The sequence below is a fragment of the Myotis lucifugus genome, unplaced genomic scaffold (genome assembly GCF_000147115.1).
Source record: "Myotis lucifugus unplaced genomic scaffold, Myoluc2.0 scaffold_7, whole genome shotgun sequence".
NCBI lineage: Eukaryota > Metazoa > Chordata > Mammalia > Chiroptera > Vespertilionidae > Myotis > Myotis lucifugus.
Window position 1 is genome coordinate 5,838,751 of NW_005871055.1, and position 12,259 is coordinate 5,851,009.

Here is a 12,259-nt window from a genome sequence, read left to right on the forward strand (position 1 = left end):
GCCCACTGTTTCCATTTTAAGATCAGAGGGTGGGGATGTGAGGCAGCCAGCCAAAGAGTGTGGGCCTCAGAGAGAACCTGCTGCTCCCCACAGCCACTCTTCACCCCTCTTTCTGGAACTTCCTCTTAGAAAGCCTTTGGGGGGCGGGGGGCGGGATGGCAGAGAAGCCAGAGCCAGTACAAGCCGCTGCCCTGAACACTTACCTATGTTTTGGCAAACAGCTTGTGGCAATAACCTATCCTGTCTCCTCCAAGTCCTTTGAGAAGACTAGGAAAAATGGCCCGTACTCAAGATTATGAGCTTCCCAAAGAGAGATCTGATTTTTGCCCTTGGATCCTGGGAAGTAAGCTATGTCGTACCCGATAGGACTATCTTTATTTAGGGTAGGGGCTGGCCACACCTGATAGTTTTAAAGTGTTAGCAGGCCCTGCCAGAAAGATGAACCATATGACTTAGGATGAAGTCTCTGAGACCGAGTTCAACCACATGGGCAGTCAATCAATCATTCCATCAATCATGCCTACATAACGAAGACCCAATAAAACCTAAAATGAGCTTCTCTGGTTGGCAATATTCCATGCATATTGCCACACATCACTACTGGGAGGGTAATGTAATATGACTCCACGGGGAGAAAGGACAATAGAAGTTTGGTATTTGGAACCCTCCCAGTCTCTGCCTTAGGTAGCTCTTCCTCTGGCTGATTTTAACTTGTATCCTTTCAATGAGTTCTGTCGGTTCTCCTAGCACGCATCCTCCAATCTGAGGGTGGATGGGAAACACCCCCCCCCAAAAAAATAAAAATAAAAATAAAAAACCTTGCAGGTGGTGAAGTGAGGGCAGTCTAACTTTGCAATTTGGCTAACTCTGGCAAATGGGCTGAAAGTAAAGTATAATGAAATCTAGGTTAGTCCACAAGGAAACTTTATTTTATGACAAAGTTTCCAAATTCTGAAAATGTAGTTATGGAAGGCATCTCAAGAGATCCGCTAAAATATTCTCATCTTCCTAAGAAAGTGTGGTTGGTGCCGGGGACGAGACCAGAAGACTCTCAAAGCCCCTCCAATCCAGGGGCTCCTCGTGGGGGTGGAATTCTCTCCGTGCTTAAATCTTCCAAGATTTTCTATCACATTTAGAATGAAATTCAAACTTCTTACCTTACTTATGTGTTTGTGTGCGTGTGTGCTTCCCCAACTAAAATGTAAATCTAGATCAGTGCTGGCACATCGTAAGCACACTATAAATGCTTGTGTAATAAATGAATAACTCAAATAAAAGGAATATAAAAATGCTCATTTTTCCAGTAAGACTTTATCTCTGGCTTAATTTTTTTCATCATTTCTTTACTGAGAGATAATTAATATACCATAAAATTTAGCCTTTTACAATTCGAGGGGTTTTAGTATATTCACAAAGTTGTGCAACCATCACTGCGATTTCATTTCTTGGGCTCAATTTTAATCCCTGTTCCTCCTTCCTTTCCACCATGTGGTTCTACCAAGGGCTGCCAATCATAATGCCCTACGTGCTTCAATTATAAGAGAGCACAGGACCCAGATGAGGTCAAATTCCTCCCCAGCACTTTCCAACAGAAACTAAGAAGGGCCTTCCCTCTCGGTTGGGAAGCTGTGAGGAATGAACCTGGAGCTGGCGGTACCCAGATCCCCTGCCATGCGGAAACAGCTGGTCCATAACAGGTGAGAATAGGTTGTCTCTGAGGCCAGCCATACCACTCCACTTCCCGCAGCTTGGTTATCTAAGCCAATGATTCTCTCTTGGTCCTGAACTAGTTCCTGTGGTTTTCTATAACTTGGAAGCTAAGGTGTTCCTTGGGACAGTACGGTCCTCGTCTGGCTCATACATTCCCTCAATGCATGTTGTTGGGTTTTTTTTACCTATTTACTGTGTGCAGGGCACTGGCCCTGGAGTGTACAATCTAGTGGGGCCATGGCAGTGTGGTAAATTCAATGAGAGAGAAACATCCGAGCAAAGCATCTCACCCCCTGTCAGTGGGGCAGGAGAGACTTTCAGAGGAAATCACATCTAAGCTAAGACCTGCGGTTAGAGAGGAGTTTGTATCAGAAGAGAAGTTCACAGGATGCCAAGGAGAATCAGAAGAGGTTCCCATTGGCAGGAGAGGTAAGGGTGTAACATGAAGGATGTAACATTTAAATTAAGCTTTAAATCATGGAGATAAGATGCAGATACTTAGAGAAAGGGCATAAGAGAATATCAGTGGAGAAAAGGCCAAATACAGGACACAATGAGAAATTAATTGGACTCTGGGGTTCATGGAGGAAAGAGGTAAGAATTCGGCTGCAAAGGTAGGTTTGAAGCTCATGGCAGGCCCAAGTCCTGTAGGTTTAGGTGCAGGGGAGCAGCATGCTCGGCTCCAAGCTGTGTGAGGCAGCAGAATGTGACATGGAAAAGATGGGGGACAGAGAAGCTAGCTTGGTGCCTATTACAACAGTCCAAGGAACAACACCATCTGACCCAGCACAGGGCATCTAAGTGGAAGGAGACTTGACTTGGTGTGGTGAACACACAATACAATATACATATGGTGTATTATAGAATTGTACACCTGAAACCTATATAATTTTATTAACCAATGTCACCCCAATAAATGCAAGAAAAAATAAAATGAAGGACATATGTGGGTGCCACAGAAGAGGTAGAAACGATCAGATTTAACACTGTGATTAGAAGTCCAGGAAAAAGAGAAACTAAACATGATAATGATGGTGAGGGTACTGGTGGTGGCAACCAGCATTCATTGGCCCCAAACTGGGCCAAACACTTTAGAAGCATTTATCTCCTCTAATCTTTACCACCTTATGACATACGTCCTATTATTACCCCCATTTTAGAGTTTGGGAAACTGAGGGGCAGAGAGATGAAGTAATTTGTGCAAACAGAACCTGAATGATACTTACAAAAATAAGGAATCCAGGCAAGAGAGACTTGGGGAGGAGGATGAGGTCATTTTTGCACAGACAGAGTGTAAGTTGCCTGTCTGGGTGAAGCTGAGCCCTGAATTTCAGGTTTAAATGTGTTACTGCCAGAGGGTAATAACCTTATCTACATTTTCTTCTTCTTCGATTTCTTCGAGAGCACACGACAAAGTAGAAAATCCCAAGCTTTCTTAAATCAGGACAGATTATCTTGACTGCTCCCCACATCCACCATGCCTGTCACTGTGACAAAAGGAAATTAGATTCATCTGATAAGCTTTGTTTTTCACAAAGCTATGTGGGATGATTACCCAGTACCCTGTGGTCTTCTAGGTGTTTGCAAATTGATTTTTTGATGATTTGCTCCAGTAATTTTCCAAGTATTCAGTGTTTTTCCAAGTTCTTGAGCTTTACAATATGAGTGACTTAAAATTCAGATTTGCCTTCTCTGTCCTGTATTGATGTGAAGTTTTAAGGTTGCAATTATTTAGGGTATTTTTTTGGATAAAGTATATGCCTCAGAGGGAACATACAAATACATATAACTATAAATACATATGTGTATGGGTATAAGGTGATTTTAATGCAGAATCCCTCAGAGTTTTTGACTGTAAGCAGAAAAGGAAACATATTGAGAACATATGGCTATTTCAAATATCCCAAATAAGTTAAGATCATCACTTTTTAGAAATGTTTATATGGTGAATACAAAAAACCTCACAACCTCAAAAAGAAAAATTGTTCTGTGAACACTAACCAAAAGTAAGATACAACAGAATTTTAAAAATGTATCTTCTCTCTACCCAATCCTGAAGCCAGGATTTTGAGGGAGTGGTATCTGGCTAGAACATCATGAGAAGATTCCATTTTTTGGTGGATATTATCTAAAGTCCAACGCCAGGCACTCGGAGGAATAAAATCCCAGACCCAATGCTTCATGAGGGGCTCTATTAAATGACTGTTAAGGGCCTTTGCAGCTCAAATAGTCCAGGCATCTAAAAACTGATTATGAGGATGATTAATGAAAATTATGGCAAACTGTTTTGAAAAAAGCAAGACTGTGAAAATACCAGATATAACTCAGGCAGTCATCTCCCCATGAAGATAAAGTTTTTATTAGATACATATCTGTAGAAGCATCTACTATGCTCTGAGTCTCTTACATATCATAGGTACCCAAAGAAAGTTTTTGTCAAATCCATGAAGCCAAAAATCTATTTCATGAAAATGAATGATTAATAGGATGAATAGATTTGACAGCCTTTATTTGAATGAAACTCACCTGCCATATGAAAGCAAAAGCAAGTTTTAAAACAATAACAAAAACACAGCTCCTGGGTACCAGCCCTCTTCATCAGCTACCCTCTCTCCCCCCTGAGGCCCACGAGCCCTGAGGATTGCATTATTGCTGCTTCCCTAAACACTAACTAAACCCTCAATTGTCCCTTTGTTAAACTCTCTGCTAAGAATGTGTCATCAGTTTCCTACTAGGCCGCTGGTTAATACAGTCATAATAATATTAGCTCATAACAAAATAAAGATTAAATTGAAAAAAGGTGTGTAAAGCATTTAGCCTGGTTCATAGTATGTGCTCTCTAAATATTACCTAGTATTATTATGGTTGGGCTTTTTATTTTCCTATCAGTTCTGTCCTACTTGATTGGATAAATACAAATTACCAGCTGATGATCAATTTCTCCTCCAAGCTCTTAATTAGGAATTTCGAATGAGCATATATTTAGCCTAGTATTTGTCTCATGAAGGATGACATTTGTTTTGGTGTCCCTTAAAATCCCAAAGGACTTAAAAATATAGCAAATTTCAAACAAAGTTATAGGACATCAAGTCTTTTTCACAGTCATTTCTCGGTGTTAATGGCAGTCTAGGAAGAACCTGAGGAACCTGCAAAGAGTGCAACACCAGTGGGAATGAAGTGTGGCTTCCAAACACCTTGAGGTTTTTTTCCTAATAGCAACTGTTTGGAGAGTAAGCAAGATAAACGATTATAGCAGAGGCTGCACTTATTTGGTAACAGTTTGAAACTGACTCGTCACATCAATACTAAGATTTCTAATACTAATCGAGTAAATCATGAATTCTTGCCACTCCTCAATATTTGTAATACCCAATTTTCTTTTTTCTCCACCCACCCCCTCCCCAATTAACTGGCTTAGTGAGTGAGCTCTTTGAATAGCAAACACACAGCTTGTACACCGAACTACTCTGCACTTAACAATTTTTGTTTGTTTATTTTTCTGGAAATCTTGCTGTCCTTCTCAAAGGAATAGCTTTGGGCAACTTAAAAAGCCCTACAATATCCTAAAATGTGCCTTCTTTCAAACAAGAGCACCTTTTGATCATTTGCTCCAAATCCACAGTAAAAGGGAAAATTATGGTAGAAAAAAACAATTGGAACATATATTTTAGCACGGGACTGGCTGTTTCCCGTTATTTTCACCTCATATCTAATTCCTTATTTCAGGAACTATCTTCACGCTGTTTAGTTATTACCTTTCCCTCTGCTTTACCGTCACGCCCACTCCAGAGGTAGACAGAGGCCCTTTCAGCTCCCTCCGCCTCGATCCCTCCCCCATCCCCCGCGGGGCTGCTCCGAAATGGGGTTAAAGCGTTTTCTAACAAGACCAATCTTTGCCTTATTAAGCCTAAATTGGCGCTTTAGTAATAATAGAATAAAAAATAAAAAAAGAACTTGGCGTTCCCACACCGGGAGTCGAACCCGGGCCGCCTGGGTGAAAACCAGGAATCCTAACCGCTAGACCATGTGGGAGACGACGAGGGTGAGGCCCAGCTGAGGCAAATTGAGTCTCTCGCTTCCGCCCGCCCGCCGCGCAGGTCCCGGGTGTCAGCCCTGCTTGTGCGCCTGCGCGAAACCTGCGCCGGGTTAACCCCTGCCGGCTCGCGGTGTAGCCCTTCGCTCTTTACCGAGGGCCCGTGAATCCCCTTCTACTCCATCCAGACTCCAGATACACACCGATGTGGTGTTTCCAAGTACAGAAGCGCTGGTGTTTGGATTTCAGACTCATTAATAAGAAACAAGAGCTGTGTGAGGTCCTGAAACCGCCGCCGCGGAGGCCAGAAGGTGGCTGGCGCTCCTGACCCCGCGGCGGTCCCGGCAGCGCGGCCGCCCGAGCACCAGCTCAGCTCCCCGCAGCCCTCGCCGAGCCACCCCCGTGCGTCCCGCACCTGGGAACCCCCGGGGCCGGGGCCCTGCAGCGGCCGGGCCGCGGGTTCCCACGGCGTCGGTACAGCCCGTCCCCGTCAGGTCAATCCTTCAGAAACGGGCGAGGGCCGCCTGCCCGCCCGCGGCGTTCCAGGTTCTGTCGACCCAACGGCCGCCGGCGGCTTTGTGTCGTGGGAGGAGGCGGTCAGTGCTGGTTGTAAAGGCGCCTCAACCCCGGACAGAGTCCCTGCCGCAGCCGTCCCGAGTGACGGGGTCCTGGTGGTTCCCCAGCCCGGCTCCTCGGCAGCGGCGTGGCGCTGGGAGAGTTTGCGCGGCTGCGACGTGCCGTGCGGGTTCGGGAAGTGCACGCGGAGCCCGTTCCGCGGTGTCCTCGCCGCGGCTTGCGCGGCACACAATTGTCTTGACTCGCGGCGGGCACTTCGGAGCCCTTTCGGACGCTGACTCTGGTTCTCGGGTCTCCCTCCTCCTCCCCACCTGCCAAAGGGACTTGGAAGGTCTTCGCTTTCTCCCTAACGGAGGCTCCCTAAGGCGTGTATCAGCGAGAGGAGAGGGGAGAAGACACCTGAGAGACTATTCTGTTCGTTCTTTTCTTGCATTTATTAACATGGACGAGGCTCCCTAACAGGGAATGAACAGGATCCACATCATTGAAACAATGAAGCTCTGAAGAAAAACTAGGCCCCATTGATTATAAACCTACTGTGGGTAGTAGACACATGCAAATATGTTTGTTCATTTAAAACAGTATATCTGTGAGGTATAAGTCAGTATAACTGTCTTTTTTTAATTTAAATTCTTTATTGTTGAAAGTATTACACTATGTCTCCCCCCACCCCCATTGACCTCTCCCTGCCGCTTCTGCCCCACAGTACAAGCCCTGCGGCCCCCCCACCCCCTGTCTGTGTCCATTAGTTGTGCTTATCTGCATGCATACAAGCCCTTTGGTTGATCACTTGCCCCTACCCCGACTCCCGTCCTCCCTGCCTTCCCTCAGTATAACAGTCTTATCCGCATCTTCTGGTGGTTCTTCCTATGCTCTCTTAGCATCTTTGAAGTTTGTTTTTTAATCATTGAGACAGCTGCCTTCCTTTGGGGTACATCTGTTTTGGAAAACTCTCCAAAACAAACCTCGTCAACTATACAATACCCTACATCTGTGGTTCTCAATTTGGGGGTTGAGATTTCACATGTACCTTTCAGTTTTGATCATTTGTTTTTTAAAGCATCTTAACAATTTTAGAGATAAAAGTTGTCAATGTGATACATACATCAGATAGACACCATCATTAGGATATTGCCAAAATGCAACTTTACTTTTGTCTCTTATTATTCCCAAACTGAAATTTGTTCACTTTTCCCCTTGCCACTGGATGAAAACTTGAACAATAACAGGAAGCCCTGTGGTCACTTTAAATAATAAAGCCCAGTCAAGAACAATATACACTTCAACAACTCGATCTTTATTCTAGTTCTTTTCTACCATCCCAGCTTGGGCATGACTTCAGGCGAGGGGCAATGGCGAGGAGGATGGGGCTCCTACTGGCTCACAACTGTGGGCTTCTCTTCCCAACTCTGTGGTCAGTAGCATCACATTGGTAGCCTGAGGTGGCCATGCTGGGAGTATTTACACCACAGAAATAGGCAAATGCTCCAAGATAGGGCTTTTTACCTTGGAGAGTTGGTGGGCTGGTTAAAAAATAGTGATAACCTGGTTAAGTATTTATCAGCACAACACAGCCAGGGTCTGCTTTCCAGGAAAGAGGGTGTGATCTGCTTGCTTCTCATTTCTTCCCATTTTCTCCCTTCGAGGCTCCCAGGACCTCCAAGATTGGAGTGTAGAGAAAGGGGAACCAAAGATTCTTGTGGACTGGTACTGTCAAAAGCCAGCTGCCTGTTTTCTGGGCCTGAACATATTTTAGGGCTGACTCTTTTTCCCAGTGGGTTCCTCAGAGGCTTCCCTGCTTCGACCCCTGGGACAGTGCCTTCCAGAAGGCCAGCAGTCTTCCCCCAGTTTGGGTCTCACACCAGTGGTACCAGGATCAACAATGGCTCTGTTTAATTGCAGATTCACTTAGTTTAATTGCAGATTCTGCAAATGAGAACTTCTGGGAACAGGGCCTGGGAGTCCGACTTTAAACAAGCACTTCCCCTCAAAAATTACTCTGATGCCATTAGAGTTTGAGAAACACTGAACTACATGACAGTAAGTTCCCTTCGATCTCTGAAATACCGTGATCCCTGAAGCACTATTTCTATTATTTCTCATTTCTGCTCAAAAAACCTGGGGGGAAAAACCCACAACGTTTCTGGTTGCCTGTTGAGTAAAATCTACCGCCTTGGGCAAGCCTTCCAGGCTTTCCATAATCCAGTCCTCACATAACCTGCTAATATTATCACTCCTCTCAGACCACATTCCAAATCACCCCACTTTTCCTGGCCCTCTTGTCCCTCATGCTTCCCCTGCTCTGACCCCTTTGTTCCACCTCTTTCTGTACTGTCCTCCCCACTCTTCTTTCTATATCTGATCCAAACCCCAATGTGATCAGTCCCCCTGGTCACAGGTCACTCCCATTTCCTCTGAATCCCAAAGCACAGGCCTTTTAAAAATGTGATGGGGGTTTATGCCTTGCCACCTTATTAAGTTATTTAATAAGAACTCCATGAATAAAAATCAGATTCCATAATCCCCTTGGGAACCCAGTCCTGCACTCAATCATTCTGCCAAGTAGTCCTTCCTTTTATCTAACATAAATACTTCCTGCTGTACTTCTGTGTGAAAGCTGCCCCCTTTTAACCAGCAGCATGAACAAAATGTTCCTAGGAGGCGGGAAAAAAACACACAGATTGTTGAAGTTTAGCCAGACCAATAAGTGAGCTGCATTTCTTTAGTTCGGTGCACACACACAAAGAAAGCCTCTTTGTTGACACAAGGAACAGCTATTCCTTTCCCATGCATCTAAGGCTGAGTCGCTGGGCAGCTGTCCCATTCCATCCACCATTTGATACTGGAGTGAAGTCCCAGACATATTGTACTTGCCTGGCATCTACATTAGCCCAAGTAGTGGGTGTGATTCAGGGCCTTGCCTGCCAGTCATCTAGGAGTTAGATGGTTTCCATTTCAGGGAGCTCAGGAATCACCCTTTATAAGGGCATCAAAAATAAGCACCCATTAAATTCCACTCTCCTAAGGAGAGCAGAGACCCAGCCTATGGCACAAAGTTAACCTCAAAGCTCATTTGGGTAACAGCACCTGCCCCTGTTGGCGTAACTTAATCTTCATGGCCTAACATTAGGCTTCGTTTCTAAAATTGGATCTGAGCTCAGGAGGCCACTGGGATGACAGAGCTTCCTCGGGGCTTGTTTAGATTATATAACTCTGTCCTTCACCTCTCCCCCAAGTCTAGCAACTCCTACTCATCCTGTGACTCAGGGCAAATACCCCTGAACTCCCAAAACTGGAGCAAGTTTTATGGGCCGCCCATCAATCATTGGGCTACATGAATTCCCCAGCTTCTCTCTCCTGTAAACTCCTGATGGCAGAGTCCAGGTCTTATTTTGTTGTATTCAAGCATCTAGCACAGTGCTTGGCACACATAAGTATTTACCGAATGAATCAATCTCCTAAAATGTCTTCATTTCTTTGGGGACCCTCCTATAAAAGTTACTTTTCCCCCTAAATCGGCAAATAACAAGAAGAAAACATTCCTCAGCAGGTAAAAATATCTCCAAAGTGTGGTATCTTTCCTGACACATCAGCAGTACTCAGTAAATGACTCATTCATTCATTCATTCATTCAGTAATCAATCAATCAATCAATCCCAGAGGAATAGTCTTGGTTTCCACTTGGCACCTGAATGGCAAAGCAACTAACTGAGAGTCTCAGTGAGCCATAATTTCAATATCTGAGCAGCTATCCTATATAATAAAAGCCTAATATGCTAAGTGTCTGACTGTTCAACCAGTCGCTATGATGTGCACTAACCACCAGGGGACAGATACTCCGACCGGTAAGTTAGCTTGCTGCTGGTCCGGCCGATTGGGATCGGGCAAGAAGAGCTGGACACACCATGGAGCCCTCCCTCGGCCCCTCCCCGGCCCTGATCACGCACCCGTGGGGTCTCTTGGCCTGGTCTGCACCCTCTCACAATCCAGGACCCCTTGGGGGATGTCGGAGAGCCGGTTTCCACCAGATCCCCACTGGCCAGGCTGAGGGACCCAACCAGTGCGCCATGCCTCTAGTAATATATAACGAAACCACATTGTCTCCTGATATCCTTCCCCACCTCACAGACACTCCCCCCACCCCCAACCTTCCTTTCCTCTGCTCTGATCACCTACGACAGGAAGCGCTTTGGCAGATCATCCTCATCCTCACATTCATCCCTATCTGCTCCTACAGGGCTCAGCTCTGGGGCAGAGACAAGCTTTTCTTGTTTTTCTGGAGTTGTGTGAGTCCAGAGACTCCAAGGCCTGCATCTAAACAATGTGCCCAGCATTATATTTCCTGTTCCACGTGGCAGTTGCTGAAATATTTAAATTATGGCCCTCTGTGACCCTCAATTAGCTTGCTATTTAAGTGCTAGGTGGAAATCAAGTTGGACCTTGTATGGGAGGTTAAAGCAATTTCTGGTTCATTTTCAGACTTCCCACCAGCAGTTCTGAGTTCAGTGAGCTTTCTAAACTTATTTTCTTTTTTCCCTGTGAGATAGTCTCAATTATCACCAATAGATTCACAATCATTAAGGAATTATGTCAAATTCAATGTCGATCATGGCACCCAGTATATATATATGACAGTGCTTGACCTAAAAATAATAGGCATCACATATAAGATTCACTGTGTGCCAGAAAATTCTGAACACTTTAATATATTAATACTTTATCCTCACAATGGCCTAATGAGATAGGTACTAATATGATTCCTATTTTACAGATCAGAAAACTGAAAAACAGGAAGGTTAAATAATTTGCTAAAATATTTCAACTTATTGATAATAGAAGCAGGATTCAAACCCAGGCATTTTGTCTGTCTGGAATTCAAACTATTAATATTAAACTGGCTCTACTGTTATAGATATTGCTTAAAACAGGGGACTGTTTTGACAATAAAAATGATAATGTCTTTAGCAACAATGACAACATACATTCTGAGGCCTGATGGCATCCTCAGAGGAGAGTGAAGATGTTATAGACTTTTCTTAAACCAATGAAAATAAACAGTTCATGATCTAAGTCTTCATAGATACTGACACAGAGAAGACACCCTTGGTCCCTTTTTCCTTATCTACCAATTTTCAAAAATATTGCCTCCTTCATAAGTATCCAAAAATACATAAATGTTTTTCCTCTCCAGTCTAGGGCTAGAAATCTCATAACTTTCCCTCCTAACCTCTACTCAGAAAGCTCTTTATTATTGTTTACTGGTTGGTTGGTTGGTTGATTGAGGCAATCAACAACCCAGGAAGAAAGATTCATAAGGCATAAGACATTCTGCCCTTCTGAATGTAGCTACAACCTACTTGCCACAACCTCCTTGCCATCTGCACGTGGATGACTAAAGAGCATCTCAAACTTAACATGTTTAAAACAGACCTCTTGAGAGTCCACCACCCTCATTCTCCTAAACCAGATCCTTCTGGAGTCTTCCCCACTTCCATTCATAGCAGCTCCATTCTCCCAGTTGCTTCAGCCACAAATTCTGGAATCAACTGTGATTGCATTCCCTCATTCTACATCAAGCATGTCAAACTCACAGCCTGTGGGCCGCATGCAGCCCACACTGAATATTTTTGCGGCCCAGCCAATATAACGGTATGTAAGGAACGTTTTAATAAAAATTATTGTTTGAGAGTGTCTAATAGTTTGGGATAATTAATTGGAGGGGGTGGTTGTCATGTAACTTAATTTTTACAATATCCTGTTATACATAATTATTAATAACAAACTACAATGTTCGCTAATGACTGATTACTATAATCGTGTTGCATTCATTTCCCTTACGCACCTTACCGCAGGCGCACCATTTCTCTCCACTAATACTAGCAGCGAATATTTTAGCAGCCGATTGCCACGTCATCAGTCTTGGGCTGACTTGTTTGGCGT

General features: G+C 44.3%; 1 non-coding gene across 1 annotated transcript; it reads right to left on the reverse strand.

Moving 5' to 3' along the window:
* Positions 1-5,670: 5,670 nt before the first annotated feature.
* TRNAE-UUC lies at positions 5,671-5,742 on the reverse strand. The gene has a single exon. It is a non-coding gene; the product is annotated as a tRNA-Glu (tRNA).
* Positions 5,743-12,259: the final 6,517 nt, after the last annotated feature.